At 34.9% G+C, this 8,977-nt stretch overlaps 1 pseudogene; it reads right to left on the reverse strand.

Moving 5' to 3' along the window:
• Positions 1-1,381: 1,381 nt before the first annotated feature.
• On the reverse strand, positions 1,382-4,164 carry LOC132945690 (uncharacterized; annotated as a pseudogene).
• Between the last annotated feature and the right edge of the window lie 4,813 nt (positions 4,165-8,977).

Here is an 8,977-nt window from a genome sequence, read left to right on the forward strand (position 1 = left end):
AATGCTAGTATTCAAAACTATCATCAGACCTTTTTGGTTATGTGTTATTCAAATTTGGGACTTGCTGAACCCTCAAATATATGGCCCATTTAATCTTTCCACGACATTCTTCTGCGCACTATTATACTAGTACGCCCCGTGGTATGAGGTATTATAGCGACCAACTAATCACTACATAATAATATGAAAATATAAACTCAAAAAATTAGCTAAAATATGCATAATACTGGTTTATATTAATTAACTATAGAAAACTCAATTATAACATATATATATATACCTGACAAGTCTCTTCACAGGCTTGCACGTAACCAAATTTGTGACTCTATATGTCTTTCTCAATCATGTTACATATTCATGATTCCCAGGAAATTACTTATAAATTATAATGCTCTAAATAACTGTACCTACAGCTTGTTCTGTGTTTTAATAATAAGCGCCTTCACTGGTTGGTTCTACCCTCAAGTCACACAAGCCGTCACATGACAATTTAAAAAAACATCTATCACGCTTATTATACTGTTTTTAATGTATAGATTGTATAAATTATAAATTGAAAAAATATAAAAAAATAACAACAATAATAATAGCAAAAAGTGTAATAAATATATTTTAGGTCAAGAACCTATAGGTATACCGACCCGTTTAATGATAATATATTGATGCACAATACTCGAATTAAGCTGATCGTTTATAGACAGGTGATTACAGGTGCGTGCAATGATTTGGAATGTCTGTCAATCAGTATAGTATTAGAACTATGAACTAGAAACCGATTTCAGCAGCAGCGATGAAAAGCGAAAACGCGGCCCTGAGTGATTTCTATCTGCGGTTAGTTTGTAATGCCTAAGTACCTATAATATTTTATACCCTACATTATCTTGTATTTATTAATGACCTCCTCTTGACGGGCGCGGTGACGGCGGCGAAGATTAAAAACGATCGGAACACATTTCGCGGAAGTCGCCTGCCGCGGGGATGCACATAATATATATATTATAATAAGTATAAGTGGCGCTCTTAACGTTTTAAATACATGGGTACATAGGTACCTACAATATAATATTATGTATACGCATAATAATAATAATAATAATGTTGATATAATCGAAGCGATTTAGCAGCGATCAATCGATCTGTTATAACGATAATCTCCCATAACCATGTCTCTCTCTCGAAAAAAAAATTTCTCTCTTCATCACAGGCGCTCGAATTAACGCGACTGGCAGTAGCTATATGTAGAGTGTTCGGGAGCACATAACATTATTATAAACACACTCGCGCGCCGGTTTATGATAATTTATTTGCATATAATAATAATATGTGCACTGAAAAGTACATAATATAAATATATATAAACGGATAGTAGGTACACCGAATATATTCTAAAACCCTTCGAGCTCTGCGTCACTATATAGTACGACTCGTCGCGCAAATAGTAGTTGTGTATGCGCCTATATAATATTTATGTGTGTCAAATTGTGTGCTCGCACACACCTTTGATTACAATAATAATATAATAACAACAAAAGCCCGGCGATGCGTGGAAACGAAGGGCGTTCCTCGCACAAGAGCACATCGTCGTCCTCGTCGCTGAGAGTGACAACGCTCTGGCTGTCATATTATAATGATACACAAATAGACGACGTCAAAACGTATAACGGAACAATAATCATAATAATTATTATTGTTACCATATATTCTAATACGATATACGAGACGGCAATCGCTCCTGCTCCACCAGTGTTCTAACCCTCCACTCTCGGAAACACCCTTCGAAGACCTACGTCTTATCGAGTGAAAAACGGATCGGTACCTATATATCTATACCGGACTTTTATTTATGCTTATAATAGAGGGGTCCAGAGTTGCAAAAGCCAGAACGACCACTCAACGCGGAAAACGGTGGAGGTATATAATATGTTGCACTATTATACGCACGTAGTGTCTTTTTTCAGATTCTGAGCGGAGCTAGTGATCTAGTGGTTTTACAATGGTGTTTATTTATTTATTTTTTTTATCCTGAATACAAAATGTCTACTAGAAGGAGTGCTTTGATTTCAACATATAGTACCTTATATTTTAGCAAAATGGTACTTTAGAGAGGTCATTTTTAGATTTTTTTCAATAGTTATTTAATGACACGGGAAAAACCACCGACAAATTGCAAAAAACCGCTATAAATGAGATTTTAATTTCTAACGCTTTGTTTATATTATCATAAAAATGAATAAGAATAAAAATAATGATTTTAGTAATTTTGTTTTAATTTAAAATATTAATTCAACTTACAGCCTATAATAAAATATAATAACAATATAAAATATCCAGACCGACAAACCGTCTCCGCTCAGAATCGTTTTTCGTATACAATGATATGATATCATTGAATTCAAATTTAATACAATCCATTATAGTACATTGACCCACTTGTAACCTACTGTACAGCAGAGCGCCATCCTCTTACCAGCTTTTTTTTATTACTGATCCCACGCTTTCACATAACTTCCATACTCGGTCCCACATCGTTTATTTTAAATTAATAAAAATCACGGTATACACGTCATATTATGTGGCGCTATGTGCAGGCCATAAGCATAATATTGTAACACCGACACACACACACAATTCTAACTACCTAACTACCTACATACATACATAAACACTAAGTATCGATAATAAGAGTAATTATTAATACGATTATACATAATTAATGATAATAATAATAAATTAATATATTATGTCTAACATTTTAAATACATTTGAGCAACCGTTCTTCGAAATTAAAAAAAAAAAAAAATACAATAAATAATAAAATAAAATGATGCGCAGGACGAACGAGAGTGCGTGGCGCGAGAGTGCGCATGTGTTTGTCTGTAGTTTGTTTGTTTGTGTTTGTTTCGTTTGGCGGGTGAGAAGATAATGTCATAAGAATAATAGTGTAAATATTACAAATATAAGATGCGTTCTCACCGCGACGACTATTGCTGGTGTTGTTGTTGTTGTTGTTGGTTTTGTAAGAATTGGTTTGATGATGATGATGTTTGTCACGGCTTGCCGTACCGCCGGTCGTAATGCTCGCGCCGGAGCTCGAACAGCCGCTGGCGGAGCATGCGCTGCGTCTGCCGCATGACATGCTACTCGGACAGCAGCCGCCACTCGTCGAGCATCATGAGGTCGCATTGCCGCGCAGTATGCTCAGCTTGGACGGTGTCTTGTGGTTGTCGTCCAGGAACGACACCTGCATGCTGAGGTTCATGGACAGCATGCTGGTCTCGACGCGCCGCGACTTCTCCAGGTCGTTGTGCAGCGCCCTCTCGACGGGGTCCATGAGTTTGGTCGTGTAGCTGTAACCGCCACCGCCACGGTTTTCGTACTTGATTTTCTTATCACCGCCGACGTTTTCGTACTTGATTTTCTTACCATCACCGAACTGTGGTGGTGTTGCAGCTTGGTTGATGACGACTTCGACGAGCCGGACACGACAGTCTTCTTCTTCTTGCAGCCGCCGCCCGTGGTCGTGGACGATGAGCTGCACGACGAAGAGCCACCGGAAGACTTGTGGCCGCCACTCGACGCGCCCCGCAACACTTTGTCCCAGGCCATGTCGTGGTTGTCGTCGTAATCATCGTAATCGTCGTCGAACATGTCGTCCGGTTCGTTCTTCATCAGCGACTCGAAGTCCGCATCTATGTCGTCCTCGCCTTTGCAGTCTCCATCCCCGGCCAACGGCTCCGGCTTAATGGTCGTCGTGAGTGCAACTTGTTGTTGCCGCTGTTTTTGTCGCTGACGCTGCCGGCTGTCTAACTCGTCGTCGCCACTGCCGTAATCGCCGACCGATGAACCATAGCGGTCCACGGGTTCTTCCTTGATGATGGACGTGCCCTTCCAGTTGTTGCTGTCCTTCTTGTATCGGTCAAACAGCGACAATCCACCGCACAGCTTATTGGGCGGTGGCGGCCGGCGGGAGCATTGGGTGTGCCATGGCCACGGCTGCCACAGTGCAGGCTTCCGCTTGACCGTGATCTTCCACTTGGTCACGGGCGGTTTGCGCTGCTTGACGATGCCGCGTTTCATTATGTCCGTCATGGTGGCATCCTTGCGAGGCGTACCTGACGTTTCACAGCTGTCTTCTTCTTCTGTGAGAAAAAAGAGTGTGCATATTAATCACCGAATTATTGTATAGTTTATAATATAAGTTCGTTTATTCATTTATTTATTTAAGTTTCAAACGGGCTTGGCCCAATTACATAAATTAGATAATAATAACAAACGTTCGCAAATAATAAAATGAAAAGCAATGAAAATAAAAAATATACAAACAGTTTAAAATACTTATATGAATATTAATAAGTATACGAAATCACAAAATATTTTAAATGAGTCGATGTTTAATGATAATATAAACAAATCAATTTTAAGTTCGTTAACGTTTTTCATAATTTTATTATTGCATTCTAGGATGTTATTGCTCGCATAATTATAGTTACTTGTGTGTAAGATAAAATGTATTTTTAGATCTATTATTACTAGTAGAAGTGTGTAAGAAAAACGACTTAGGAACTCAGAACTCATATGGGGTAGCAATTATCAGACAAATTACTCGAATAATCCATCGAGTGGAGCTCGGTTTTGATTTTATCACATGACGTATATACGTATATATTTCTTGGTCAGCTCTCTTCACGACATCTTACAGCAACGACTTGAGTTGCTAATCATGTCGTTATAGGACGACAATGTTTTTTCGTCGTAGTTTATATCTTTATTGCTTTGATGCCAGCGTGTTCGTAGTAGTTCTCACCCGATACTACATCCTATTTCAGTAATCCGCAGAACCGGAATTTTGAAACCTATTACGGATTTTCAGAATCGTTTTTTGTAAGTATACAAAATATATGACAGTGATTATTACAATTTATTGTACATGGCATGCAACCCGAACTCACGCAAAAAGAGATGACTTACGGTTTTGGACGCTTCAATAATTATTTTTTTGGTATGCAATTCGGATAGTCCGTAGTTGGACGAAAATATGCTGCCCAAACTTGTCCCCTAAATTATAACGTTTACCGCTGTCTGTACCACGTACGACGAATACAATATTTTAATAATCAAATTATTATTATTATAATATTTTAATAATCAAATTATTATTATTATAAAATTTTAATAATCAAATTATTATTATTATAAAATTTTAATAATCAAATTATTATTATTATAATATTTTAATAATCAAATTATTATTATTATTATAATATTTTAATAATCAAATTATTATTATTATAATATTTTAATAATCAAATTATTATTATTATTGCCGTTGCACTCGGATAACATCTTCGCTTCGACTTTATTCAACTCGAACCTGTATCATTGCTGTTATAGTATTAAGGCATAGTTTAGGCCACTCATATTATTATGATTTATGTTATACTACGTAGGTGGGCGTGCGCCATGTTTCGTCTTGTTCGTGATAATGTTTCACCGTCGCGGTTTAGTCGAAAGACTGGAAGAGTGACATTTAAAATCGATTTTCCAAACCAAACATTCGTTTATGTATTCGGTATAAATCACATTCGGCGTTCAGAGCGGATGACGACGTGACATGACATGACATTTCAACAAAGTTACCTCCACCGCTGTAATATACCAGAATTATCATCAACACGGCAATAATTCTCAATTTTGTAAACACCCGACCGACATGTTCGTTCCGTCAGAGTTTTGCGTAAATATTATGTTTTTAGTCTCCCGCTATTTTTCTGTTTTAAGAAAATCAGAAAATCCTAATTAAAGACGTAATGATTTGTGCTGCTAATTGTGTACTGATTTCGTTAAAAAATTGGTACCTGATCAAAAATCTCGAAAACAGAGTGGTGACAAACCTTTTTTTTGTGTACGTAATTATGTTCGACCAAAAAAATATTATACAAAAACCTTCGGAATTATTAAACCAGTTTGAAATCGTATACGCTTCATTGTAGTGGGTCGCATACACTTACACCATAGCGAATAATTTAGCTTACATCGATATAAACAATACAAAAATTGTATTATTAATTAATTAAGACTCGTACAACAATATTGTACAACACATCGTCAAAATATTTATTTTACATAATTTTAAGTGGTTTTGAAGTTTTTGACTCTTTTGAATGACAACATACATTATTAATTTCATATTCCAAAGCAGAATAGTATTATAAAAATCAAGTTTCTAGTAAGTCAAGTAGTTCATTAGTTATAAGCGTTTAAAGTATTCAGATGAGCCCAGTATAGTAGACCGGCGCATTTTGCTGAGTTTTCCTGTACCATCGCTCCACTAAACTTTAAATATTTATAAGGAACTCATAAACTACTCGTCCAAAATTCGATTTTCGTCTACCAAAAAATACTCCAAAAGATATAATATAGTCTACTCTGGACTAAGGACAAATGCATGTTGTCATTGAAAAATGTTGTTCTTCCACGACTTAAATTTGTGCGGAGAAAAATATGCTCAGAATAGTTTTTGAAACAATAAATGTCCAAATGGATCACTCGGTGTAAAACGTTTTATAATTTTATTTATTTATGCAGATCGAGATCGTATTCGATTTTCCGTCGATTAAACACGTAAATATGTAACAACCTAACCTTGTTGCGGTAGCGGTATAATATATACCTAGGTGCATAGTCTGCATAGAATTTTAACGCCAAACGAATGTATACAAATATTATGACGTACTATCCCATACCACTATTCGTATAATATTATGTTATACTGGTGGGTGAACAATTTTAAGTCTGCTTCGTATATTATACTAAAGCCCGGCGTGGTATACCTACGTCAGGCACTTTACAACGCGTTTGATGCAAGCAGTATTACGTATAATGGTTTTCCCGTGTTTACCCGACCGAATACTTTGACTTTTTTTTTCGTAACGTCCTTAAACGAATTTAATTTAATATAAATAGGTAGCCGATTGTATATAAAAATCTACCGCGGTAGTTCATAATACAATATATACGTACATAATATAATAATGTGGGTACCTATATATACGATGTTGTATATGTGTATAGTTTATCGTTTCATCTGTACGTCTAACGCGGTGAACATATATATTATATTATTATGTATAGGTACGAACGGAAAACGTTGATTTATATATTATTTTTACATAAAAACCGACGCGAGTTTAACCTTTTTGAAATTTATTCGTTTTTATCGGCACGGCGACGGCTAAATACGAAATCGAAAATCGGGTTCCACCGCTTTTCAGTTCGTAATTAAAGCGAGTCACAGAAGATTCCGAAACATTTTTCGGTCCGGTCCGGCGGCGAGCCGCGATGGTTCGTTTTTAATTATAAGAAGGGCTGGACCTTCCAGTACCAACTTGTAACACTAAAAAAACAAAAAAAAAACGTTTAGGTATCCGCTTATGTATTATTATAGACAATAAACACCAATCACGTAGAAATATGCTCAGCAATTTTTTTTAACCAAAAATATATATTATAATATAATGCAATAAGGTACTTTACATTTTTAATTGGTTTTTGAACATTCCATAAAAATTATAAAAAAACAAATAAATCATACTTTCCTAGAAAATTCGCAATTTTTAGCCCATTAAAAACAGTAAAGATATACTGTATTTACCTATTTGAATATAAATTAATAGAAAACAATTTATTTTGCTTGAAAAGTGTGGTTTAATATGTTCTAAAATATATATAAATATATTAAATAATGTGTTGATATAATAAATACAAAAAAAAAGTTTTTAAATATGTGTTTTTAGTAAATAAACACAAATTTAAAAACTATTTAACTCATCATTATGAATCATCCACGAATAACTGCAATAATAAATGTGAAAAAAATTATCTTTAAAATATACAAAATTAAAATGTAGTACGTATGGATTCTCTGTAATTTTAAACATATGTATTTGCTGTTTGTGTTTACTGTGTTTTATTGATGAGAGATGAAATTTAGTGTTACACTTCATAATATCGTCTTAAAACTCTCTGTTTATGTGGTTGTGGGGTTCCATCCTAACCTACATAGTAGTGGTAGTAGGAAATTTCCATTATAAATTTCATAACAACCATATTTTAATATTTTTTTTTATTTAGATAATTAAAAAAATTAAAGTATATTTATTATATGTATATACATTGAGATTAAGTTTATAATGATTATTTAAGATTCAAAATAAAGTCAAACTATAATGAAATATATTTCTAAATTTAATGAAAAAATATTTAAAATTTTTATAATACCGACAAACAAAAGTACCTATTTTAAATTAAAGATTAAATTTTACTCTTAATTTCCTCTTAGAAATGTCTCAAAACTTAAATTTCTAAAATTTTACATCTCTACACATATATACGCACATAGTATACAACATATTTCGGTATATTATGAATGTGGTATTAATATAAATTATATCCATACATTTTATACCTAGGTATAAAAACGGTGCGGTACAGTTATAGTATAATAGTATACGATTAATCGGGGCGGGTATACGAATTTAATGGGACGTTTGTCCTCGTAATTTTTGTCACGCCAAAAATTTAACAATAACTTATGCTGTCGATTTGGTTTTCAATTTTTTTCCTCGTACGTCTATTTTTTACATCGGCTGGGCGTATCGCGTACATGCCGCATTACACATATATATACGTACCTACCTATACATACAATAATAATAATATATATAATACGTTTATATACGTTTCGTGTACCCGTTTCGTCTTACGCGCGCGCCGTCGCATAAGCCGCCCAGAGTCCCCCATTTACGACGTGGGTAGGCGGGTGGGTGGGGAGGTCCGACGATATTTTGTTGTAAATCTCAAAGAAGAAGAAGAAGAAGTAGAAGTGAAAAAAAAAAACCGAAAGAAATTCACAATGAAGACTCGGTGCGCAAGGTGGTCGGGGCCACCTGGCGCTTTGCTCGTTTACACCTGCTCTCGG

Source organism: Metopolophium dirhodum, chromosome 5 (genome assembly GCF_019925205.1).
Source record: "Metopolophium dirhodum isolate CAU chromosome 5, ASM1992520v1, whole genome shotgun sequence".
NCBI classification, from domain to species: Eukaryota; Metazoa; Arthropoda; class Insecta; order Hemiptera; family Aphididae; genus Metopolophium; species Metopolophium dirhodum.